The following is a 27141-nucleotide window of genomic DNA, read 5'->3' on the forward strand; positions in this document are numbered from 1 at the left end:
CCACAACTTGCAAGTTTCTTGCTCGTTTAGGTTCCTCCCAAGAACTTATAATGCCCCCTCGATTAAATCAGGGCAACTGTGAAATAAAAACATTTTTCGTCTCAGTGGAAGGAAGCAAGTATAACTTGTCAGCTTGAAGAATGTGCCTCCTAGCCTCCTCCATAGGACCCATTGGGGCACACATCATTACCTCCTCATGACCAGGAACGGCAGCTGCCTCATCTTACTGACCTTCCTATCCAGTGCAACCGCTAGGTGGTAATCTTGCCAAACTCTTCCCAATCTGACTCTTCGCACCCATGCCAGCACAGACCCTGACGATTTTTCCAACAGATCAGCTATCACTGCCCCTTTCCACTTCGTCCTCTAGTCTAGAGTACCCATTCAATTGTCAACAATGTTCTTACCATCCATGAGCTCATTGTGGGTGACTACACCATCATGGACTTGACAAAAAAACTAGCTGATGGGTATACCTCTCTTCTAAATAAGCCTCGCTGCCTAGCTATTCTTCCACCATCTCTCCCATACTGGCTCTCCCATACTGGCCTGCATGGCGGGGTATGGCTCTTATCACAAAATCAAATCATGGTCTACTACTTTCTCCTGTTTTGAGCATCGTTCATGTCTCAATTAGAATTTGCTCTCTGCAGCCCACCCAGATACAATAAAAATGTTCTTATCATCATGCTTTCTTTCCTCAGCCTCTCGCACCTGACTACTTTTCATTCAATGATTTCAACTGCCATCTTAAATTATCAGTTTCTCTCTTCCTGACATTATTGCTATCCTCCCTTAATCTCTCCTTTCATAAAAATTCTCCAATTTACAGACATGGTCTTGACCTTGCCATCGCATATGGACTCACTATTCACTTGTTTATAAGGGGAAAATTCACGGGGCTGGAGAGGTCGGAAGAATTGTATGGATTGTCCAACGAGAATGGATTTAGGTACCTGCGGGTTCGGGATTTCGTGAGGGGAGACGTGCCGTCCTCAGAGGATGCACAGGTTCTTTTCGGGGGTGGAAGGTAGATGTGGGCGTACGCAAGGGGGGGGGGATCGCGAATCACATCCACATGTTCTAGGTGTGTCCAAGACTAAGGCGGTTGTGGCAGGGGTTCTCAGACGTGATGTCTGAGGTGCTGGGTGTGGGCGTGGCTCCGAGTCTGGAGACGGCGATATTTGACGTGCCGGATGACCCGGGGGGGGGGGGGGGGGGGGGGCGATATATTGGCTTTTCCCTCCGTGATAGTCCGGAGAGGGATTTTGTTGTGTTGCAGGGACGCAGATCTGATGAAGGCAAGGGTGTGGGTGAGCGACCTGGCTGAAGTCCTGAGGCTGGAGAAGGTCAAGTTCGCTCTGCGGAGGTTGGTAGAGTGTTTCGCCAGGAGGTGGAAACGGGTCATTAATTTCTTCAAGGAGAATTGAGGACTCAGCAAGGGAGAAGAGGGGGTTTTGGCGGGGGAGTAAGGGGGAAGAGGGGGTTTTGGCAGGGGGGTAAGGGGGATAAAATGGGGCAGGAAGGACATGGTGGGTCTAGTGTCAGAGGGGTTGGAGGTCAGTGGTTGTTGGTTGGCTTAATGTGTTTTCTTCTGATATTCTGTATTCTGTGTATGTATGTTAAATGCCGTGACTAAAAATATTTTTTAAAAATTAAAAAGATTCCTACATGGCTTGAACATCCCAATTTTGTAATATTTTATCTGCAGTCTTCCAATTCTGGTCTTGAAAATCTCGATTTATTTGTCCCACCTCTGCTGGTAGCTGTGTTTCAGCTGCCATAAACATCTCTTTATTTTCTTTCTTTAAAGTGTTCCTTTGACCTTGCTTCTGGTTATCAGTCCTAATATCGTGGGAGGTTTTTTTTTCAATTAAGGGGCAATTTAGCATGGCCAGTCCACTTAGCCTGCACATCTTTGGGGATTGTGGGTGAAACCCACACAAACACGGGGAGAATGTGCAAACTCCCCATCGGGCAGTGACCCAGGGCCGGGATTCGAACCCGGGTCCTCAGCGCCATAATCCCAGTGCTATCCACTGCACCATGTGTCCCCCCCCCCAATATATGTGTTTGATAAGACTCCTTTGAAACATCTTGGGACATTTTGCTACAAACTACAAGATGGCGCCAGAGCATGGCTCTCCCCCACAGATCCTCTTTCTACATCTCTTATTACCGTACTAATCTTTTAAAACTTCATTCTTAAACTAATACTATCTCTAACCATGCTACAATGTGTATTTATCGTATGACCTATGTTTTTTTTATACAGGGAACAAAATGCTTGGACTGTACACAGAACAATACTTTACACTGTGCCTCAGTGTGCATGATAATAAATCTAAATCTAAATTAACAAAGAGATAAAAACACAATTTTTTATTGTTATTACTATCCTCCTCATTCTTCTGCGTCTAATTAATTTCACAGTTTCCTATCACCAACAAACTCTGAAATGATGTTCTGCATACCCAAGTTCCAACAGGGGAACACCACTGTACATTTCCTTCTTGCCTGAATACAACCATTTAACAATAGACTCTGCTTTCTGTTCCATAGCCAGGTTAATATCAACACTTCTCCTTTTCCTTTAATCCCATGGGTTTCATTATTTGCTAATAAGCCTATTAAATTAAACTGTTGTCAAATGCAGTTTGAAAATCTATGTACACATCAACCACACTGGTCTGAGCAACTCTTTCCTCTACTTCAAAGAACTATGGAATTCTTTGAAACTTTCTTCCCCATTAACAATAAATGTCACTTTGAACAAGCCTAGAAAGTTTGCTTTCTTCCCAACAAGAGTCACATTACTAAATTCCATAAGAAGTACATTAACTAGATAGGTTAATGAAGTTTAAAGCCAGAGTAAAAAGTAAATGTTATGTTATGCAGTTAAAACCTATTAGTCAAACTCAACAGAGCGAATTAAGCACAAAGATGGTGTTAATGATTAAATATGAACTGCTTAATAACTTTTGGATTATAAAACTTCATTTGTAAAATACAGCTAAACACACATTAAAATGCAAATAGAATCTGCCCAAACTATTACAAAGCATGTGAAAAAGAATCCTATGGTCACACAAATGTAAAACGCAGTGCGGTACAAAGCAACATTAACTGCAACTGCGAAAATACATTCATTGCAATAAATATATTTTCTTTTAGGTTCCAACGTCACTGACATCTGTGCCAGAGGAGCAAATGTAACAGGAAAACCTGCCTTATCAGGAATGCCTATATTCTTTTCTCTGCATTTTCCTAGTCTGTACCAAGTGCAAAAATGTAACGGGAGAAGAAAACATGTCACTATTTTTATAGTACATCCCTGACAGTAATTAAAATAAGTGAATGCTTGACATAAGCGTGAAAGCACAGTCGGCTTGGTAATTGTATTGAAACTGCCGACAGCAGGTACTGAAAGTGACAGTAAATAATCAAGGAAAATTGAGAAAAAGAGATATATAAGACTGCTGGAGTTGCAAAACTATTTAAAAAAGGTTGTTATAAGTAATTATGAAGTAGAAGTTGGATAAAGAAAAAGACAGGTATAAAGAGATTCTCATTGCAATACAACCTTTCCCGTATTACCTTCCTTAGATTTATGAAGGTTATACACTAAAATTACCTCTTCATATTTATCTGTTATCAAACATGATTCTGTCAAAGAAAAGCTATAATGCTTCGTGCATTACTTACTCTGACGTATCTTCTCTTAAGAATCCTTTGCTTTTTGCTGCTGCACTGCAAACATTTATACTGGCCCTTTGCCATTCTTACTTCATTTTATTTCCTGCTGATTCTAATTCCCTACTATTCTTCTCATGGCTTTCACTACCTGCTCTCAACTTTAAGTACCTTTTCCTTACTGATTATTTGCAAGGTTTCATGCATTCCTCCTGCATACATAGCTCTCGGCCCCAATCATTTCTCACTCCAGCTTTCACAGAAAGAATCAGAAAACTGCCCTGAGATGGGGAAAATGCCAAACTCCCTTGCAACGTACAAGCAGTCCACGATAAGAAAGAGCTGCTTGTACACCACAACAGCCTGGAATGCGCACCTAACAGCAGTCTTTCTCGGTGTTGCTTTAAAAGTAAAAGCCAGCAAAATTCAAAGAAATCAAAGTATTATCTTTTAAAAGCATGAACACACAAAATAATATGGGACAGGCTAATGACATATTTAGCAGCCAGAAATGGGCATCAATCAGGTCATAAAAAATGTTTAAGACCACTACCCGTAAACCTGTCCAGCACTTCGCTCACTCCTCATTTGTCATGAAACAAGAAGGCCAACACTATTTCAAGGAAAAGTCTAGAAAGGCCAAGAGAAGCACTAGGTGTTCTTACTGTTCCAATGACATTTACATAAGTTGCATGTATGCAATGTCTTTAAGATGAAAAATCACAGAACCGCTTCATTACAGCAGGAAATAAAATGAAGTAAGAATGGCAAAGGGCCAGTATAAATGTATGCAGTGCAGCAGCAAGAAGTAAAGGATCCTTAAGAGAAGGTACGTCAGAGTAAGTAATACACGAAGCATTATAGCTTTTCTTTGACAGAATCATGTTTGAAAGCAGATAAATATGTAGAAGTTATTTTAGTGTATAACATTCATACATCGAAGGAAGGCAATATGGGAAAGGTTGCATTGCAGTGAGAATCACTTCATACCTGTCTTTTTCATTATCAGCTTAAGATGCATATCTTAATGCTGAGGATGAGGAGATATTAGGGGGAGGTGAACAAAACTTAGTCAAAGAAATAGATATTAAGGAGACAGCGAGGTGGCAACGTAAAGGGGTTTGGGGAAGGAATTGCAGATTGAGAGTTCCAGGCAGCTGAAGAACAACAGGCCAGAGTCTGTAAACTGTTCTTTTTAAAAAATTATCTTTATTGTCACAAGTAGGCTTACATTAACACTGCAATGAAGTTACTAGAAAAGCCCCTAATTGCCACATTCCGACGCCTGTTCGGGTACAGAGAGGGAGAATTCAGAATGTCCAAATTACCTAACAGCAGATCTTTCGGGACTTGTGGGAGGAAACTGGAGCACCCGGGAGGAAACCCACACAGACACAGGGAGAACACGCAGACTCTGCACCGACAGTGACCCAAGCCGAGCATCGAACCTGGAACCCTGGTGCTGTGAAGCAACAGTGCTAACCACTGTGCTACCGTGCCGCCTGCCTGCTCTATGGTTTGGGAGGGGATTGCAAGACTGAAAACATTACATTAATAGGAAAAGGCAAGGCAATGAAACGATTTAGACAAAAGGATCAGAAGATAACAACTTTAACCATCCTATTGCAACTCACTAAAGCCGATATCAGATAAACAACCTGTCAAAAAAATTATGAGTATTTCATTGCATGATTTTGTAGAGAGAGAAGCTATCATCTCAAAGTACCAAGTCCTGCCATGCTGACCACCACCGGGACAAATAAGCATTGTAATGTTGTGAGAACACTATTCAGTCCAAGATCCCCTTTAGGCCTAATAGACGTTGGGTAAATATCCTTGAATTCTACCCCTAACACTATTGAGTGAGCAGAATTCCAAGAACTGCAGCAGTTCAAGGAGGCGATCTACCCACCTTCTCAGGCCAAGCAAAGATGGTTATTCCATGTGGCCTTGCCAGCATCACATCCAAAGACCAAATAAAATAACACGAACAGCACAGATTTATGTATCACTGCAGTAAATAGTCTGGAAGCTGGTCAACTATCCGTTCCTCACTCTTCCACCAACCCTGCGCCTCTCCCACAAGTCAGGCAAAGTGCAATCAAGGAGGTCTGCACTGGATTGTCACTCCCACAGTAAAGGAACAAGCTGTGGAAGGGACTTGCATTCAAAAGTAGAGATCATGTAAAGCTACATACAGCCATGACTGGAGTCTTATAGTCTGCAACATTTATCTGCGCTTATTTTCAGTTATGTTTCACCAGGATCACCCACGTTACCACAATTTTTATGGTTCAGTCTTTCTGTCTTTCAAGCCAGAAGCTTAAATATCTCATTAACCTTTAAAACGCATTGACTCCACAGCAAATTGTAATCATACATAAAATAATCCATAAACACATCACGGACATTTCCAAACTGAATGATCCATGCGAGGGAGTTGTTTGAAACTCCCAAACAAAGTTTTCCTGGCTTAAGTGATTCGTTAACGTTATTTGAGAGCCAAAAATAAAAGCCTATCTTCTGGAAAGCTAGACACACTGGAGCCAGAGGACCATTTTAGATCTGCTGCAATCTTAACTTTATATTTAGATTAAACATGACATATTAACATACTTATTCTCAAAGGTCAGAATTTTCCAGCCCCCTGCGGTGGTCTTCCTGCAGCAGAAGCGGCTCACCATTGGCTGCCGGCCGGATCTTCTATTTCCACCCAAGTCAATAGCGTTTATTCTCATCCTACCAGCAGGGACCCCACACGGTGGTCAACTTCAGTGGGACAAGATCTCCTTGGCAGGAACGCCCAGAAAATCTCGCCCAAGCTAATTCTGCTACTTTTGACTAATGACAGTACCATGGAATCGGTCGCAGTTAAGTTTGAGTATATTCTGTTCTCCTTAAATAGAAATAACCAAATCCAATTAATGACGTCAACATATATGAAATGGAAGTGCCAAAAAAACCATTCCAGGGTGATATGAATTGCTGAGAATTTCATCAGATCTTCTCGCCCTTTGCTGCCATACCTTTTGCGTCAGTCCAGCAGAAATCCTATCCATCTATATATACAGGAATCTGCCAAATTGATGCGAAAGTTAATGGCGCAGAGCCAGTGGTTCACAATAAAATTGCTGTTCAATAAATCCCAGTAAATTGAAAATGGACTACTGGCATAATTGTCAAAAAGAGTAACAGAATAGACCTAAGTGAGTTGTGCATCTTGCCTTTACCTCAGAGCTGTGTAAAATTGTGCAAAATACCAGAAGTAAGCTTAAAGATTATCTATGTGATAATAACTGAGCAAGAAGCAAACAAGGATTCAGAAAGGTTAGATTCTTTTTGGCCAACTTTCTTGACTTTTTAAAGAACGTGACATCCCAAGTAGACCGTGGAAACATGATGCTGTATACCATGACTTGCAAAAGGTATTTGACCAAATTCTGCGCAAAAGGCTAATATTTAGAACAATGGCTGGTTGAAGATAAAACTATAGAAAAACAAAAACAAAGCAATGGATTTCTAGAGGGATAGAATTGAAAAGCAGTAAAGTCATGTTAAACAAAGCCTTGGTTAGACTACACTTGGAGCACTGTGAACAGCTCTGCTCCCCGTTCAATAAAAATCATATAGAGGGGCAGAAGATGGCTCAAATAAGATTTACAAATAGCAGAACAGAGAGATTGTTGGGAAGGATTGGACAAATTGGGGCTCGTTTCTTCATAGCTTGTGAAGTGACCTGATAGCAGGCAAGATTTCAAAAATGACAAGCCATATATCTGAAGCCAAGGTGGTAAACAGTATGAAATAAAGATTTCAACATGGTCTTATTGTTTCTAGTTTGTTCTCAAAATATTTCAATGTTTATGTGATAAAGTATTATTCCGAGATCCTGCTCAGATTATAAAACTCTTATGGATTAAAAAAGTGATTTTGAAAACTGAAATTTCCAGAAGAATGTCATACTCTTGTAACGAGAGTTATGTAGCCCCTTGTTACAAGGTGAAAAAATCATGTTCGTGACAAAAGTTTTTTCCATCAATTTCTTAATAAGTTATGTTGTTCTATTTATTTATCTCGGTGAACCACAAGCCTTTCCCTTATATCGATCAAATGACCATACAACCAGTTAGTTAGGTCAAAAGATGGTTAATTTACATACACAAGCGTTATCTCAACATGCAAACACAATATCTACTACGAGTTAAACTACACCTATCAGCTACAATAACCTATACTTAACTTCAGGGCGACCGGCACTGTGTAAATGGATAAGGCCTTTATCTGGATTTTACTTGGCTGGTTCGCAGAAAGTGGCTCTGTCTCTGCTGGGCTCATCCGTCAGGTAGTGATCGTTGGTCTTGAACTTAGCTGGCTGTTCCTGCTGCAATTGGGTTAGGCACAGGCCGGATCCAAGAGAGACAGAACACATGGCTATCCTCTCTTTTATCCCCCTGGGATTTCTGCTCTTTGGGGCGCTCCTTAACCTTGGACCCAATAGTTCGACAGGGCTCTGATCACTCTCTTCGATTTCGGCCAATAAAGGGGCGGGTGCCTTGGTAGCTGGGCAGGTCCTTCGCGGTCATTGACCATGGCAGTTGTGCTTCCTGAGCAAGGGGAGTGGCGCCGATCAGTCTGTGGCTGTACCGGTTGCTAGATTGGAGTTCTATTGTCCTGGGAAAATGGGCCATTAAAATGTAAACGAGCGGGGGTTTCGGTCAGGTCTGGTTACCTGTATTTTAGATACACATAGGCTGTGTATCTGTCCGAGTCCTGGGTTGGCCATAATTCCCATGGTCCTTTGCAGGTGGCCATCTTAGATGGCTACAGTTATCAAAGGATACACAGGACCAAGGTTTTACACTGTGGAGATTCAAAGGTACATTCCCACAATGAGTTCTGCAGACATCTTTTTCTGCTGGCAATTTGCAAGATCTCATAACAACCACATAGTTATGATAAAAGCAAATTACTGTGGATGCTGGAATCTGAAACCAAAAAGAAAAGGCTGGAAAATCTTAGCAGTTCTGGCAGCATCTGCAGGGAGAGAAAAGAGCCATCTTTATCCTAGGTTCAGCCATATTTTCTTTTTTTTTTCCCTTCTCACTTACTCCTTGGTTGATGAAAAGTTTTATTTATTTTTTCCTGGAAAAGTTGTATGTTTCAACGCTTTACATTTACACAGCAACCATCCTCCGCTACCACTGTTAGTCTCTGGCTGCTGTTGAGTAGAGTCAAGAGATCTGTTCCTTTTCCCAAACACTTTTCTTTGAACACACTCAGCACCAAACTCTATCATCACATCACATGCTCCAAAGGCCAGCTGTAGCCTCTTTACATATCAGTGTCAATTATTGGATCAATGAGACATCTAATTGGAATGTTTCTTAACCCATTCCTTAACATCCATTCAACTGTCTATGCTGGCCATCGACGAAGACGAAATGCTGCACCTTGGCAAGGATCGGGTCCATTCGCAGTTGCATGATGTGGTGACCGGCAGAGAGTCCATGAAGTCCATGACCTTGTCCACCTGGGTGGGAGGCGAGGCCTCGGTAGGGAGGGGCAAGCGGCTCAGCGCACCTGCTATGTGGGTCCCCGGCCGATGTTCAAAAAGAGTACTCATGCAGCCAGTAGTAGTGCCCAGCGCTGGATGCGTGTCGACGCATTGGGTGGCATGGCTTTGTCCTCAGGAAAGAGGCCCAGTAGAGTCTTATAGCCCGTAATGATGTTAAAGTGGCGACTGCATACGTACTGGTGGAATTTGTTTTACACCAAACACCACTGCCAGACCCTCTTTCTCAATCTGAGCGTACTTGCGTTCAGCCGCAGTCAGTTATCGGATACAAAAGAGATCGGTCGTGCTCTACCATCCAGCATCCAATGGGCCAAAAGGGCCACAATTTCATAAAGTGTCGCATTTCAGGTGACGACAAAATGCTTGCCTGAATTGTAGTACAGCAGCACGCCAGAGGATGGCAGCCATCACTTGATAAGTCAGAAAGCCGACTCATGGGTGGCACAATAGTACAGTGGTTGGCACTGTTGCTGCACAGCTCCAGGGTCCAAGGTTCGATTCCGGTTTGGGTTACTGTCTGTGCGGTGACTGCACCTTCTCCCCTTGTCTGCGTGGGTTTCCTCTGGGTGCTTCGGTTTCCTCCCACAGTCCAAAGAAGTGCAGGTTAGGTGGATGGGCCGTGGGTTATGGGAATAGGATGGAGGTGTGGGTTTGGGTGGGATGCTCTTTCAAAGGGCCGGTGCAGACTCGATGGGCCAAATGGCCTCCTTCTGCACTGTAAATTCTATAATTCTATGAAAGCCACCTGGGTCGTACTAGCCCAAGCCCTGGTGCTTCTTTAAGAGCAGATGTGGAGGGGCCAGTACAGCTACAAGGTTTGGGACAAATTTCCCAAAATAGTTCACCAAGCCAAGAAACGAGCTGAATTCCAGTGTATCCATCGGAGCAGGGGATAACTGAATGGCACCTATCTTTTCTGCCACTGGATCCAACCCATCGGGGTCCACGCAAGAACCTAAGTAGACCACCTCTTAGGCATAGAACACGCACTTTGCCTGATGCAGGCAGATGCCAAATTCCGAATTGGAGCACACAATGGGCGCCAACACTGTCCCCATGATTTGTAGTTGTTCTCCTGTGTATTTAGCCAAATGAGCCGCCGTGTCCATCAAAGCCAAAGTCTGGACTTCCCATCGAATGTGGTCAAAAGTGCACTGAGCCACCACAGACAAAGCCGCCCCAGTGTCCAACTCCATTTTCAGCATGTGGTCATTCACCTGAACGGGGTCACGGACAAGGGCCACGCAGGGCACCGCCAGGCAATGCAATTGCATGGCATACTCTTTGTCTGCATCTTCCAAGTGAAAGTTTGTGTCTGGATTGTCCAAATAAAGTTCTTATCTCTGGACAGACGTTTACCCCAGCTGGGTCGCCAAGACCGCTGGACCCTCATTGCCCACGGTCGCGCTGGGGGCCACACATCTCACACGGAGATGAATCGCCCTCACGGACTCCGGGTAGTGGTCCCATCACAGTGGATGGGCCTGTACCAATGGGCTTGGTCCTCACCGTCTGTCACGGGGTAGGGGTGCACCACAGGAGGGACCTAATTTCAGAGCGTTTACCTCTATGCCCTTTATTTCCTGAACCCCACGCTCTCTCAAGACAAAGAGATCTGTAGCACCTGTTGAAGATTCAGGGAAGGCTCAGCTAAGAGCCTCCAGTGCGTCTCTGCATCTCTGATGCCGCAAATGTGGCGATCGAGCAACATCGCGGATAATTAAGTCCTGTATTCACAAAATTCAGCGAATTTCTGAAATCAGGTCATGAACTCTGTGACTGACTCACCCGGGGCTTGCTCTGCCGTGTTAAATCGATACCGCTGGATGATTATGGACGGTGATGGGCTAAAATGCTGTCTGACGTGCTCCACTAACTAGTCGAACGTGCAGGTGTCCGGTACTGGCTGGTACATAAGCCGCCAGATAATCCCATATAAGGGAAAGGTTTGTATACCAGGCCCAAAATACAACATCGCCATCAAAGGCATCCAGCCGTCCAAACAATGGCATGGCAAAGAAACGCGGGCTCCGACTTACAGCATGAACGTCAGGGAGTGGCTGAGCTGCAAGGCCTCAGTATCGACAGTTGACCAAGTTACTCCTCGTCACCAGTTTTGTGTCTGCAAAAAGCAGGAGTTGACACTGAGTTGAGTGAATGACAATTTATTTCAAGAGCCCTGGATACAGGGCACTTGGCGCTACCCAAACAAGTGAGTGCCTGCCGATCCCTGAACGGTCAGCTTTATATTGGAAGTACTTTAAATTGCCCCATCCCCTTAGCGGAGAAGCACATATTCCCCCAAGGATTCTGGGCATATGAGATCCCAACGGCGTAATTACCATATAGGTACAGATTATGCCAAAGCCTTTCATCTTTGACATTATCATAGACAACCCAAAAGATTATTAACACATCCGTGGCCTACAGATAAAGTCATCATGCATGAACAAAAGAACTGTGTTTTCTATTATTTTCTGGGATGTAATGACTTATGAGCGGCTCTTTAGCTTGCTTCGCTTGATGTTCTTTTCAAGTATTGCACTGGTTAATCTCACTGCTCATGTGTGGCTCATAAAACTACTTCTCTTACCTTCCTCAGAGTACACTAAAATTCCTTGATGGCTTGCTGGCTATACTTCAGCATCTCTCCTCTCATCTCTTTCCTTCAAAGGCAGTGCAGATCTCAACAGCTTGTCGGCGATGTACACCCGCTTCCCCTGCTTCTGCTTCACTTCCAAATGATAAGTCTGAAAACAGACACTTCAGAACAGATAGAAGAGGTTTGCAAAAGGTGCTTTGAAGTGGCTTGTAGTCAGACTTACCATTACTTATTTTCTTTCTCCCAAACAGGTACTGATTAAAATGCTCACAAACAAGGCCAATAACCAGGCACACTTTGTCAATCTGCGTATAGTGTTGTACAATTTGCATTAACGCTCTATTGAAACCACAACTGGTCGGCCTTGCTGCATGATAGTTGCTCCAAGTCCTGTTTCGCTGGCATCACACTGCAGGGTTGCTTCACAGTTGAGATAATATATCATAGAATTTACAGTGCAGAAGGAGGCCATTCGGCCCATCGAGTCTGCACCGGCTCCTGGAAAGAGCACCCTACCCAAGGTCAACACCTCCACCCTATCCCCAGAACCCAGTAACCCCACCCAACACTAAGGGCAATTTTTGACACTAAGGGCAATTTATCATGGCCAATCCACCTAACCTGCACATCTTTGGACTGTGGGAGGAAACCGGAGCACCCGGAGGAAACCCACGCACACACGGGGAGGATGTGCAGACTCCACACAGACAGTGGCTCAAGCCGGAATCGAACCTGGGACCCTGGAGCTGTGAAGCGATTGTGCTATCCACAATGCTACCGTGGGCCCAGCAAAGATGTTATATCATCACTAATTGTTTGATTCAAGTGGAATCAGCTGTTTGCTCTGTGTCCCAATATAACTGAAGTTTCTTTGCAGTCAGTTTGCTTAAAAGTTCGCATTCTGATGACAAATTGTGCAAGAATTTTTTTAGGTAGTTCACAAATCCAACAAATCATTTTACTGCCTTTACATCTATTGATTGTTGCATCTCTGATACAACTCGCATCTTATCAGGATCAAGGAAAAGGCCTTTTACTGTAGGTATACGATCTGTGTACTTGACTTCAGTCATTTTCAGTTGCAGTTTTTTCTTGTTCAGCGTCAGGTTCATCTTTTGATCCCCGATGAACAGTCTGACTAGATACTGATCAGAGTCTGCAATGGCTTCTTCTATCGTATCTCCATGTCCATAGTCCAGCAGATCATCCATGATCACATCCACTCCTGGAAGATCATTGATTATCTCATGCTGTCCGTGTGCACACTGTTCCAGAGCAGTAGAAATGCCAAACAGCATGTGCAATCATTTGCACCTCCCAAATGGCATCCAGAACATAATCAAAAAACAACGACTTTCATCCAGTTTCACTTGCCAGTTTCCATGCTTCGTATCGAAGGTGGTAAAAGTCTTTTGCCTTGGTAAGTTGCGGCAAAATTTCTTCATTGGTTGGCATGGTGTAGTGAGGTCCCTTGAAACTATTACTGAAGTCCTTTCAACCGGTGGACACTCTCTATCTTCCAGATTTTTCCACTGCTATCATGTTGCTAATCCAGTCCGCAGGCATTGTCAATTTCTTGATTATGCCCATCTTTTCATGCTCCTCTAACTTGTCTTTCAGGCTGGGCTGGAACTCTCCGCAGAAGAGGCTAAGTTGGTTTCACACTCTCATCTACTTCAAGACTAGATTGACCAGGAATACATTCAAAACCCATGGAAACACTATTTGTAATTTGTAAGGACACCATTTGGAGGAAGCACTGAGGGTGGGCCCAGAATGTACTCTGGGTAGTGGACTTCAATGTCCAGTGGCTCGGTAGCACCACTACCTGCACTTATCTGAGAACACCCAGTCTATTTATCTGTGACTTAAATTACTGTCATGAGATTACTGTCAACAATTGAAAAAGAGCGCAAGAATTTTCAAGCTTCAACCTGACACTGAAAGCTTCAACTATACTTAAAACCATGTTTACTCTGTCTTCTCATCATAGTTACTGAGTATGTTGACAATCAATCCATGAGTTTAATGCAGATCAATTATGAAGAGGTATTGTTCTACCAATGCTCCTTTTATTTATTAATTCATGGGATGTGGATATAGCTGCCTCGGCCAGTGTTTATTGCCCGTTCCTAATTGCCCTTGAGAAGGTAGTGGTGGGCCAACTTCTGATATGACTGTAATCCATGTGGTGTAGGAGCACCCTATGATTGGATTGGATTTGTTCATTGTCACGTGTATCGAGGTACAGTGAAAAGCATTTTTCTGCAAGCAGCTCAAACAGATCATTTAGTACATGAAAATAAAATAAAAGAAAAAGAAAATACATAATCGGGCAACACATAGAACATAGAACAGTACAGCACAGAACAGGCCCTTCGGCCCTCGATGTTGTGCCGAGCAATCATCACCCTACTTAAACCCACGTAACCCGTATACCCGTAACCCAACAATCCCCCCATTAACCTTACACTACGGGCAATTTAGCATGGCCAATCCACCTAACCCGCACATCTTTGGACTGTGGGAGGAAACCGGAGCACCCGGAGGAAACCCACGCACACACGGGGAGGACGTGCAGACTCCACACAGACAGTGACCCAGCCGGGAATCGAACCTGGGACCACTGGAGCTGTGAAGCATTGATGCTAACCACCATGCTACTGTGAGGCCATTGAGGTACACAATGTAAATACATAGACACTGACATCGGGTGAAGCATACAGGAGTGTAGCATTAATCAGGTCAGTCCATAAGAGGATCATTTAGGAGTCTGGTAACAGCGGGGAAGAAACTGCTTTTGAAACTGTTCGTGCATGTTCTCAGACTTTAGTATCTCCTGCCCGATGGAAGAAGGTCGAAGAGTGAGTAAGCCGGGTGGGAGGGATCTTTGATTATGCTGCCTGCTTTCCCCAGGCAGCAGAAGGTGTAGATAGAGTCAATGGATTGGAGGCAGGTTCACGTGATGGACTGGGCTGTGTTCACATCTCTTGAAGTTTCATCTGGTCTTGGGCCGAGCAGTTGCCATACCAGGCTGTGATACAGCCAGATAGGATGCTTTTGATGGTGCATCTGCAAAAGTTGGGAAGAGTCAGTGTGGACATGCTGAATTTCCTTAGTATCCTGAGGAAATATCGGCGCTGGTGTGCTTTCTTTGTGGCAGCGTCGACGTGGGTGGACCAGGACAGATTTTTGGTGATGTTAACCATCTCCACCTCGGCCCCGTTGATGCTGACAGGGGTGTGTACAGTACTTTGCTTCCTGAAATCAATGACCAGCTCTTTAGTTTTGCTGACATTGAGGGAGAGATTGTTGTTGTTACACCACTCCACTAGGTTCTCTATCTCCCTCCTATATTCTGACTCGTCGTTATTAGAGATCGTGTCGTCAGCAAACTCGGAGATGGAGTTGGAACCAAATTTTGCCACATAGGCTGTCTGGTTTTCCGGTATATGGTGGTCATCTTCTTGAAGCATGTGGGGACCTCAGAGCGGAGTAGGGACAGGTTAAAGATGTCCGTGAACACATCTGCCAGCTGGTCCGCACATGCTCTGAGTACACAACCAGGGATCCCATCCGGACCCAGAGATCAGTAGCAGTCTGGAGTAGCTCAGACATGGTTAGCGTAACGTACATCTTTTGAGATTTGGAAAAGCATGTTCTGCATCAGTGGTCCAGATCATTTGGTTGGACTTCACCTTCCATTATACAATTCCAGGATTCTGACCCAGCGACAATGAAAGAATGGCAAAATATTGCCAAGTCAGGACGGTCAGCGACTTGGTGGGGAACCTTCCAGCGGTGGTGTTCCCATGCATCTGTCGTCTTGGCCCTTCTAGATGGTAGTGGTCGTGGGTTTGGAAGGTGCTGCCTAAGGAGCCTTGGGGTTCCAGCAGAATCTTGTAGATGGTGGTGGCGGAGAGAATGCATGTTTGTGGACAGGGTGCCAATTAAGTGGGTTACTTTGTCCTGGATGGTGTTGAGTTTCTTGAGTGTTGTTGGGAGTTGCACTCATGCAGGCGAGTGGGGAGCATTCCATCACACTTCTGACTTATGCCTTGTAGTGGCAAATAGATTTTGGGGAGTCGGAGCCTCTGACCTGCTCTTGTAGCCACAAGATTTCTATGGCTAGCCCAGTTCAGTTTCTGGTTAATGATGACCCCCCAGGAGGATGATAGTGGGAGATTCAGTGATGGTAATGCCATTGAATGTCAAGGGGCGATGGTTTGATTCTCTCTTATTGGAGTTGGTGAATGCTTGGTGTGGCGCAAATGTTACTTGCCACTTGTCAGCCCAAGCTTGGATATTGTCCAGGTCTTACTACATTTGGACTGCTTCAGTGTCTGAGGAGTCACGAATGATGCTGAGCATCGTGCAATAATGTACGAACATCCCCACATCTGACCTTATGTTGGAAGGAAGGTCATTGATAAAGCACTTGGAGATGGTTGGTATTATGACCTTCTGGGAAGTAGGGGAGTGTGCACCATCCGTTCCAATTACCTCATAACGAGTATGATTCCTTCCGGTAATTCCCCCTTAACACGGAAGGTTCCAAGTATAAAAACCCTGGACTGGGTGCAGGTCGGGGAGGGTGACCCTTTGAGGAATGGGAGTTCAGGAGTGTATCTTAATAAATTTATTTCTTTGTATCCTACCATGCTTACTAGGAGTGTTTCTCACCCGTTGGATATGGCATAAGATACTAACCTGAGGAACTCCTGCACTGATATCCCGGGACTGAGATGACTAACCTCCAACAACCACACCTTCTTCCTTTGTGCTAGGTATGACCTCAACCAATGGAGAGTTTTACCCCCGATTCACATTAAATCCAGTTTTGCTCTGGCTTCTTGATGCCATATTCAATCAAATGTTGCCTTGACGTCTGCTTTCTTTCTTTTTAGACTTTGTAGTAGTTTTGATACAACGGAGAGGTTTTTTTTAGGCCATTTCAGAGAGTATTTAAGAGTCAACCACATTGCTTTGGATCTGGAGTCACGTGTAGGCCAGCCCAGGTGAGTATTGCAGATATGCACTCTGATTGGGAGGAAATTATTTTATTAGCACCTACCTGCCTCAAAAGATGGTAACACAACAAATACAGGTCTAAAATTAACTGGAATAGACGCACAAACCTTAACTGAAAACAGAATACAATATAGAATAGGTTAATTTGATAGAATCAACATTCAAATAAGAAGGGGCACAAGATCCACTGAGAATTGCAAATGAGGACATCCGGTGGCGGCCATGAAGGAGTAGGTCGCACATTTGGTGGCTCCCGCTCAGGTTGGACCTTTGGACCTCTTTCCCCGATTTTTTGTTGGATCTGATTCGGAAAATTGATGTTGGATGCAATTGTGAAGAGGAATCCAACATCAGTGCATGGAGAGGCAGATCAGGAGTGCTCGCAAAGGAAGAAATAGGCAAACAGAGAAAGCTTGGGCTGAGGCTGCAGCGGGAGAAAGCATGGCAGATGACCGGAGTCCTGGCTCGACGACCCAGCGGTCAACAGAGCAGCTGATGCAGTTCATTCAGGAGGGCTTCGCCAAGCAGAAACTGGAATGCTTGGACCCGATTAAGGAATCAATTGCGCAGCTGGAACTCAGACTGGATGCTCAAGATCGGGCGATCCAGAAAGTGGAGAAGTCACTGAGCAGGAGGAACACCAAGCTGCAGTGGAGTTGGAGGTGGGGATGTTGAGAGACCAGCAGAAAAGAGTCCAGGAGAACGTGGAGGATCAAGAGAACAGGTCCCGCTGGCAGAACTTGAGAATCGTGGGTCTCCCGGAGGGATCCAAAGCAACGGACGCAGGGGCATACATAGCGGACATGTTTGAGAAGTTCTTGGGGGAGGGGACGTTCACCCGACCCTTGGAGGTGGACAGGGCGTACAGAGCGCTCGCGAGGAAGCCGCGCCCCCCGAGGGCAATGGTGGTGAGATTCCGCAGGTACCTGGACAAGGAGTATATCTTACGGTGGGCCAGGTAGACATGGAGCTGTAAATGGGAGAACAGAATCCTGCGTATATACCAGGATCTGAGCGCGGACGTGTGCAGGAGAAGAGCAGGGTTCAACCAAATAAAGTCAACACTTTTCAAGAAGAAGGTCAAGTTTGGACTTCTGTATCCGGCCTGTCTTTGTGTCACTCATGAGGAGCAACATTTCTCCTTCGAGTTGCCCGAGGAAGCGATGGACTTCGCTAGAAGGAAAGGGCTGGTAGCGGACAGAGGTGCTTGAACTCAACTTTGCTGCAGCGTTCATGTTGAAAAAATTGTTTTTGGATCTTATCTGTAATGCCTTCTGTATTGATTTGGGGCCTGCGGCTGAGCTGTGTGAGTTGAAGTTTTCATTTCCATTGATAGGGGATGGAGGTGTGAATGTTAGATGTTGGATCTTTTTGATTTTCTTTGTGTTTCTTTCGGGCAATTGGATTGGGATTGCTTTCGTTTGCCTATGTGTGTCTGAGTTGGGGGGGAAACAATAGGGTGGGAAAATGTCTGGCGCCATGGGCGGGACCACCAAGCTAGCTGGGCGGGCTAGCTCATGGAAGCGCAGTGGTGGGTGAGCAGATGTTATGCTTGTTGAAGGAGGTGGTTTGCATAGTGCTGTTACTGTGGGGGGAGGGGGGGAAATGTTCTGCTGATGGGGGAGGGACTTTTGCTGGGGGACAATAGAGAGGTCAGGGATGGAGCCTGCCTGGGGCCGGGCCTGAGGATGCGTGGGGCGCAAGCTGGGGACTGGCCCAAGAAGGGTGATGGCTGATTGGTGTGGGGAGAAGGGGAGCCCCCCCAACCAGGCTGATCACATGGAACATAAGAGGGCTAAATGGGCCGGTTAAGAGGGCACGCCTGTTCGCGCATTTGAGAGGACTGAAGGCGGACGTGGCAATGTTGCAGGAGACGGAACTTAGAGTAACTGACCAGGTCAGATTAAGGAAGGGATGGTTCGGACAGATTTTCCACTCAGAGCTGGACTCTAAGACTAAAGGGGTCGCGATTCTGATCAACAAGCAAGTGTCTTTGAGGCAGGAAGGATAGTTGCGGATGTGGGGTGGGGGGTCGGTACATCATGGTTAGTGGAAAGCTGGAAGGGCTGCCAGTGGTGTTCATGAATGTGTACGCACCAAATTGGGAAGATGTGGAGTTCATAAGGAGGATGTTTGGGAAAATCCCGGACCTGGATTCGCATAAGTTGGTCATGGGGGGTGTGGACTTCAACACAGTCATTGACCCAGGGCTAGACCGGTCTAGCTCAAAGACAGGCAGGGTGCCAGCAATGGCAAGGGAGCTAAAGGAGTTTATGGAGCAGATGGGGGGGGGGGGAACCCATGGAGCTCTGGGCCACCGCGGGTGAAGGAGTTTTCCTTCTACTCGCACAAGCATAAAGTGCACTCCCGGGTTGCCTTCTTTTTTATCCTGAACAGGGCTTTACTGACGGGGGTAGTATACACTAAGGATTCAGCGATCACGATCTTGAATCGTACCCTGCACTGGGTTGACCGACAGGTGAGCAAGGAGGGTGGCCAACACCTGCACTGGAGGCTGGATGTTGGACTCTTAGCGGATGAGGTGGTGTGTGGGCGGCTGAGGAAATGTACCCACAACTATCTGGAAGTTAATGACACGGGGGACGTCTCGGCTGCAATGGTCTGGGAGGCGCTGAAGGCGGTGGTTAGAGGGCAGCTGATCTCGATACGGGCCCACAGGGAGAAAGTAGAAAGAGCAGAGACGGACTGACTGATAAAGGAAATACCAGAGGTCGACAGGAGTTATGCGGAGGCCCCAAAGGCAGGGCTTCGAAGGGAACGACAGAGGCTACATGCTGAGTTTGGCTTGTTAACTACAGGGAAGGCGGTGGAGCAGCTGAGGAAGGCGAGGGGAGTGATGTATGAATATGGGGAGAAGGCCAGCAGTATGCTTACACAGCAGCTCAGAAAGCGGGAGGCAGCCAGGGAGATTGGGAAAGTAAGGGACAGGGATGGGAACCTGGTTGGAGATTCAACAGGGGTTAATAAGACGCTTAAGGAGTTTTACAGCAGGCTGTATGTCGGAAGCCCCAGCTAGGCCGGAGGGGATGAGGCAATTCTTAGGGGGGTTGAGGTTTCCAAAGGTGAACAAAGGGTTGGTAGAAGGGCTGGGGGCCTCAATCGGGATGGAAGAAACAGCAGAAGGGCTGAAGGCCATGCAGTCTGGTAAAGCCCCGGGACCGGACGGGTACCCAGTGGAGTTTTACAAAATGTTTTCTAGAATACTGGGGTCACTGCTGATGAGGACATTTAATGAGGCAAGGGAGAGAGGGGGGCTTCCCCCGACGATGTCACAGGCCACGATATCACTGATCCTGAAGCGGGATAAGGACCCGGGGCTATGCAGGTACTACAGACCGATCTCCTGACTAAATGTAGACGCCAAACTGTTGGCCAAGATCTTGTCCTCAAGGATTGAAGACTGCGTTCCGGACGTGATTGGGGAGGACCTGACGGGATTTGTTAAGGGTAGGTAGTTGGCGGCCAATGTAAGAAGGCTGCTGAATGTAATTATGATGCCCCCAGAGGGTAGGGACGTGGAGGTAGTGGTCACAATGGACGCAGAGAAGGCATTTGATCAGGTGGAATGGGATTACCTGTGGGAGGTATTGGGGCGGTTTGGATTTGGAAGGGGCTTCATCGATTGGGTCAGACTGTTGTATCAGGCGCCTGTGGCCAGTGTGACAGGCTGACATCAGGCTATTTTAGGTTGCACCAGAGGACGAGGCAGGGTTCCCCCTCACTCCACTGCTGTTTGTGCTGGCCATAGAGCCGCTGGCAATTGCGTTGAGAGCCTCAAGGGGCTGGGCCAGGGGGTGGCTGGAACACAGTGTCTCGCTATTCGCAGACGACCTGCTCTTACATGTTTCGGACCCACTAGAAGGGATGGAAGAAATTATGAGTATTCTGGGGGATTTTGGCCGGTTTTCGGATAATTAATTGAACATGGGGAAAAGTGAGATTTTCGCGATCCAGACAAGAGGGCAGGTGAGGCGCTTGGGGGAGCTGCCGTTTAGAGTGGTAGGGGGAAGCTTTCGGTACTTCGGCATCCAGGTGGCGCGGGAATGGGAACGGCTGCGTAAGCTAAATCTGGCCCAACTCGTAGACCAAATAAAGGAAGATTTCTGAAGGTGGGATGTGCTCCTGCTGTCAATGGCTGTGAGGGTACTGACAGTGAAAATGATGGTCCTCCCGAGATTCCTCTTTGTGTTTCAGTGTTTCCCCATCTTTATTCCACGGTCCTTCTTTAAACGGGTCAATAAGGTGATCTCTGGCTTTGTATGGGTGAAGTGTGTAGAGGCGACATCATGCAAGGGCACTAGTTTGGGGGCATTGGTAACCGCACTTCTGCCGTTTCCGCCGGTATGGTACTCCACCAGCCCCGTGGTGGTAGCAGCCCTGAGAGTGTGGGGGCAATGGAGGAGACATGTGGGAGTGGAGGGAGCATCGGTCTGGTCCCCAAACTGTAATAATCACCGGTTTGCCCCGGAGAGTCTGGATGGAGGGTTACGGAGATGGCAGAGAACGGGGATCGAGAGGAAGGGAGATATGTTTATAGAGGGGAGCTTTCCCAGCCTGAGGGAGTTGGAGGAGAAATTTGAATTGACGGGAGTGAACGAGTTTAGGTACCTGCAGGCACGGGACTTCCTACGCAGGCAGGTCTCAACCTTCCAGCTCCTACAACCAAGGGGGATACAGCGAACCATGTCCATATGTTCTGGGCATGTCCGAAGCTTAGGGGATTCTGGCAGGGGTTTGCGGATGTCATATCCAAGGTGTTGAAAACAAGGGTGGCACCGAGTCCAGAGGTGGAAGACCCGGGAATCCAGGAGGAGAAAGAGGCAGACGTTCTGGCCTTTGCCTCTCTGGTAGCCCGGAGATGGATATTATTAGCTTGAAGGGAATCAAAGCCCCCGAAGTCGGAGACCTGGCTAACTGACATGGTTAGCTTTCTCTGTCTGGAGAAAATCAAGTTCGCCCTGAGAGGGTCACTGTTAGGGTTCGTCCGAAGGTGGCAACCGTTCGTCGACTTCTTTGGGGAAAATTAACCATCAGCAGAAAAAGAGGGGTGGGGGGGTTGGGGTTTAGTTTAGTTTTGAGTAGAGGGTTAGAAAAAGTGGGACCTGTGAGGGAGGAAGACGGCTTTTTCACTATGTTTATATTTGTATGTACACTGTTTCTTCTGTTATTGTTATAAAACCATAAATACCTCAATAAAATGTTAATTAAAAAGAAGAATTGCAAATGAGAAGGGCAAAAGAGAAGAGCTTGGAGAGGGTGCAGATAACACAGCAAATAAGTCAGTCAGTACTTTAACAGCAAGAGGATTGAACCCGAAAAGGTGCCAATACCGAAGGGGATATATCGGAGGATGAGCAGAAACCAAATAATAAACTTATTTTGCAAAATATTAAATAGAGACGATTACACTAATATGCCTTGTATTAATGGAGTAACACTAATGAGATGGAGGTTCAAAAAAGTGCTCAAAACAACAAGGTACCAATAAAGACCAGGGATTCAATATATGAAGTGCCAGCAACTATCACATAAATAATAGCTGAGTGCTGCCATGGTACCAGATGGCAAATAAGCCAACATAATATTGATTTTCAACAACAGGTCAAATTTAACTCAGATAATTTCAAGCCCATAAGTATAACATCAATATCTGTTAAAATGGCAATTATTCGGAGAAAACCACCTACATGAGAACAATTGAATAAGCATCTATTTCCCTTTCAAAGATAGTGAATCCTGCCTGAATACACCTTCTCTGACTTTACTGGCTGAAGAAATCACATTCCAAGCAGGCAGTGAAAAACCATATGTTATAGTGTACTTAGATTTCAAAAATATCATACAATGACTGCGAACAATGGAAATTTAAAGTAAAATATATACAGACAAGGTATTGGCTGAAAGAAATAAAACAATGAGGACCTGTTAGGACACGGTCATCAAAGTGTGGATGATGGACTTCACACTTCGCGGCCCCAGAGTTACAGCTCTGTTAACAAGTAAAATTATCCCCTTTAACCAGTACTGCAGAATTAATTTTAAGAATGATATTGAATGTTGTAAATACAAACACAGTTTATCTGTAAAATAATGTGGGCCAGAAGCTCCTTGGAGCTGCCTCCGCTTTATTACTTTGTCAAAAGTGCGGCAGCAGGGCATCAAACAACAAAAGCAGATAGTTTGTAGGATTATATATGGGGACTTGTTTCAAGATGTGTAACTTCAGTTGTACAAAAATGAATGATGTGCCATAAATTTACTGTGTTCCCTTAGCTTTATAGCTGTAGAATAGGAAATGCTGCTTCAAACCCCACCAATTAATCCTGATGACTAGGAAACCAGGGTAGTTCAATGAATGTCAGGCAAGAGAGATGCTGAAAATATTTAGCACTGTGCTTCTGACAAGGGTAACTTATAATACAAGCAGTATGATCGCTTTACCAAATGGGATATAGTTACCATAAAAGTGTTAATTGAAACATGTAGCCCATGTATTGAATTTAATATACATGTATATGGTGAAGACTTTAAACAAATACTAATGTGTGGAATTAGTCTGAGTTGTTGATTTCAAAAGCTTTCAATATTTAATTTGTTTCTCCATCAAAAAAAAAGACCTCAGGAATAATCTTTCTCACATAAAAACAACAAAAAAAAATATGCATTTCAGAATAATAGAAAAATCTCTCTTGGAGTAAAAAAAAACATGCTGCAATAGTTCCAACATGAAATATTAACTGAATTTAGAACTTAAACATCAAATGATTCTCAAGATACTATGAATCACACACAAAAATGTTATCACAGAACAAAAAGATATCAGTTAATTTTGTGAGATACCAGTGGCGATGTGAAGTTTTGTTCGAGGTAAGCATGAACTTAGGGGAAACTATCCTTTCAGATAAAAGATCCTATGACATTATCCAAAGACATTTGAAGTGAATTCTCCAGAGTCCTGGCCAATGTCTATCCCTCAATCAACACCACTAAAACAACCCTGAACTTTCAAATAATATAGCACTATTATGGATGAAGAGAGATGATAGGATAGCTTTTCCCTCCGCTCTCAGTGGTCCGCAACATGCTGTATATTTTAGAGGGAGTGTTGTAAACCTTTGCGTGTTGCAGCTTTAAAGAATAAACAGGTAACAGGCTTTCTTGTAAGTTTAAATTAGAGAAAAGTGAAATGTTTTTTTATGCAACACCCCGAAATATAAATGCAATGAAAACACTCACTCCCTCAAGCATACCAGCATATACACACACCGACCGCGGTTGCACGCATGCACACAAAAGGTGAATTCTAGAGATGAAGTGTACACTTAGGTAAGTAACCAAATAATAATAAACAAATCATGTAATTAAATTAGCCCTTTAAGAGCCAAGCATTACAATCCTGATGGGTTTTACTCATGGTTCTCTGTAAATAAATAAAGGTTAAAAGTTTCTGCATTTTTTCTATGACATTGTGGCTGAGCTTCTGTAGAAAATGAATCATATAGGTGAAGACAAATTAGCCCCTCTCTCACTGCCTGTAAAGACTGTTTATTTAGACAGGGTTCCTTTCTTCTTATTGGAGGATGGACCCTTGTGTTGATCTGCAGATTGACTTTCACCTGGCTGATCCTTGGAATAATAAGGTGTGTTATCTCTAGTCAGGTTCCATCATGTGATCACATGGTCAATACTTCCCATTATTCACTCAGATGATTTGTTGTTAGAAGTGATTGCTAAGCAATGCAGAATGAATGGTGACTGTTCACACATGCTTGTGATAAAGTGGTTTCTCGCTACATCTATTTGATATGTTTTGAGCTCATCGATGCTGAGTCTGAGGGGAGCCATTAAATTTGAGTTTCTGTAAATATCTAGACAAGAGGAGCTATAAATTCACAAGTGATTTTGCATCCTGAATGCTTTCTCATGTGGAGGCCACTCCACCCATGGACATTACTTTTTAATGACTGGCATGAGGTAATTCTTTGTCTATGAAGGAATGACAAAATTCATCTGACCCTCCTGGACTCCATTTTGGGTCAAGCTAAGGTGTCCATATGACATGTTGTACTTTTTTATAAAATAAAATTGTTCCATCATTTTCAACCACTTACGGGCATATATGAGCATGTAGTAGACAACGTGGGCTTCCACAAAATGAAGTTATCACAGAAATAATGTGAATATTTGTGTGCCCTGCGACTTTGTCACACAATGTCCTGCAGTCTGAAAAGTTACAGGGGTGCCAAGTGCTACATCTGGGAGACCTGACAGCTCTGTTGAAAATCTTAATACAAAAGAAATGCATATCTCATCGGGTTTACAGTAGAACACACCATTGGGATGCTGAAACAAAAATCCACTGTTTGGATTGCTCAGGCTATGCAGTGGAGTAGAATTCGCTGTAGCACAGCTAAAATGTTGAAGATAATAATGGCTCTGCATAACATTACAATTCAAAGAAATGTAATCATGAAGCAAAATGAAGAAAAGAGCTGCAGTGCAGAAGAGGAAGTAGTATTGGGACAACAAAAAGGAAAAGTAAGAGGTAAATATGCAGTATGTGCAGACAGGAAAAGTGGTACAGCAGACATGTTTTTTAACTGCTTTCTTGCACTAACCTACTTTACCTACATGGTCCTTCTTAACAAAAGTGGTATGCACTCCAGATAAATAAACTTCTCAAAATGGCCATGCTAAATTGCCCGTAGTGTCCTAAAAAGTAAGGTATGGGGGGTGTTGTTGGGTTACGGGTATAGGGTGGATACGTGGGTTTGAGTAGGGTGATCATGGCTCAGCACAACATCGAGGGCCAAAGGGCCTGTTCTGTGCTGTACTGTTCTATGTTCTATATTTACATAAAGAGGTTCACCTAACTCACCACAAATTTTCTTTGGTGAATAGAAAAACTTAACTAGCCACGTATTTAAGTGCTCGCTGAGTGAGAGGAAGATGTGTGGCAGCAGACTGCCATTGTACATTATGGAATTTCAAAAGATGTGATATAATTCTTTAGGGTGAAGGCTTCCACTACCTGCATTGATAACTCTTCAGGTCTCTGTTCAAAGAACATGCAGTCACTGTACCAGAGGAAGCTGCCAGATTTGCCACTTTGATTAGTATCCACTGGGCATCCCAAAGGGATGGCCAGCGATCTATACAAAACCAGGCTGCAGCATGCTACAGCAAAAGCCTCTTGTAAGCTGGAACCTATATAAAAGGTCCAGAGATATGGTTTAAAAGGGAGAAAATATTTTGGACCTTAGTCCTTCTGGCCTCAAATAAGCCTCCTTTGAAATAATAATGGGTTCCTCTGTAATCTCTTGCACTAAGTTGTGTAGACGCAAATTGCTTGGATGAAGATGATCAAGGGAGTGAATAAAACCTCCTAAGTTATTTGACAGCTGCTCACAGCTACTGCAACACGTGGAATATATAAATGGGATCTAGATGATAGACATTGGCAGGGAATCTAGACTTTAAAGGCCATTCACTAATGGTCTAAGCAAATATTGGAAGAGTCCATTCAAAAGGGTAGTTGACCCTTCATCCCTCCATTGTATTGCCCAAAGTCAGCCAAGCATTCCCCTTTCAGTTGAAAACTAAGCTTTTACGATGCGTAGAAACCTTGAAGAAAGAAATAATTTAAATTAAAAGAGTTTTAAAGGCGAAAAAATAATTTTATTTAAAACCTCCTTTTAAACAAAATTGTATTAATTGAACAGTCAATTCTTAATGGGACGCTTCCAGTACTTCTATTTATACTTTTATATATATGTTGACAAATAGCTTATTTAAAAAATATTTTTCTGTTTACTCACTGGCTACCTTTCTTCCCTCAATTCCAGCTTTTTTTCTCTGATATTCGTGTTTCCACCTCTTCTTTATTTAAGTCTTTTATTTTTTTCCTGCTATTTCTGCTCAGGTCTCTTTTGGGCTTCCTTGGCTAGGAATCCAGTTTAAACAATACAAAATGGCTACAGTGAATCTCTGGAGAAAACTGAGATTGTGCATTTTCTCAAAGAAACTAAGTGCATTGAATTATTGTGAACACAATAAATCATGAAAACAGAATCTAAATAACGAGACCAGCATAAAGTGTCCGGCCTAGTAGTAACACTCTCACCTTGAAGTCAGAACGTGATTGAAGACACACTCCAGAATTTAGGCACTTCAACTGAACTGGTGTGACAGAAAATTGAGGTCCATTCACCAAAAGATC

General features: G+C 44.4%; 1 protein-coding gene across 9 annotated transcripts in view; it reads right to left on the reverse strand.

Annotated features, from left to right (window-relative positions):
• Positions 1-27141, reverse strand: part of stk33 (serine/threonine kinase 33) — a 243418-nt gene that overhangs the window by 120572 nt on the left and 95705 nt on the right. For 4 of the 9 annotated variants that reach the window (XM_038808129.1, XM_038808122.1, XM_038808126.1 and 1 more), the window contains one exon: positions 26741-26865. The exons of 3 other annotated variants lie outside the window; for them this stretch is intronic. The gene's annotated coding sequence lies outside the window, so the exon portion shown is untranslated. Of the gene's footprint in view, positions 1-26740; positions 26866-27045; positions 27102-27141 lie in introns of all 9 variants that reach the window. 2 more of the 9 variants (XM_038808127.1, XM_038808125.1) reach the window with 2 other exon arrangements.

The sequence above is a fragment of the Scyliorhinus canicula genome, chromosome 9 (assembly GCF_902713615.1).
Source record: "Scyliorhinus canicula chromosome 9, sScyCan1.1, whole genome shotgun sequence".
Classification (NCBI taxonomy): Eukaryota; Metazoa; Chordata; class Chondrichthyes; order Carcharhiniformes; family Scyliorhinidae; genus Scyliorhinus; species Scyliorhinus canicula.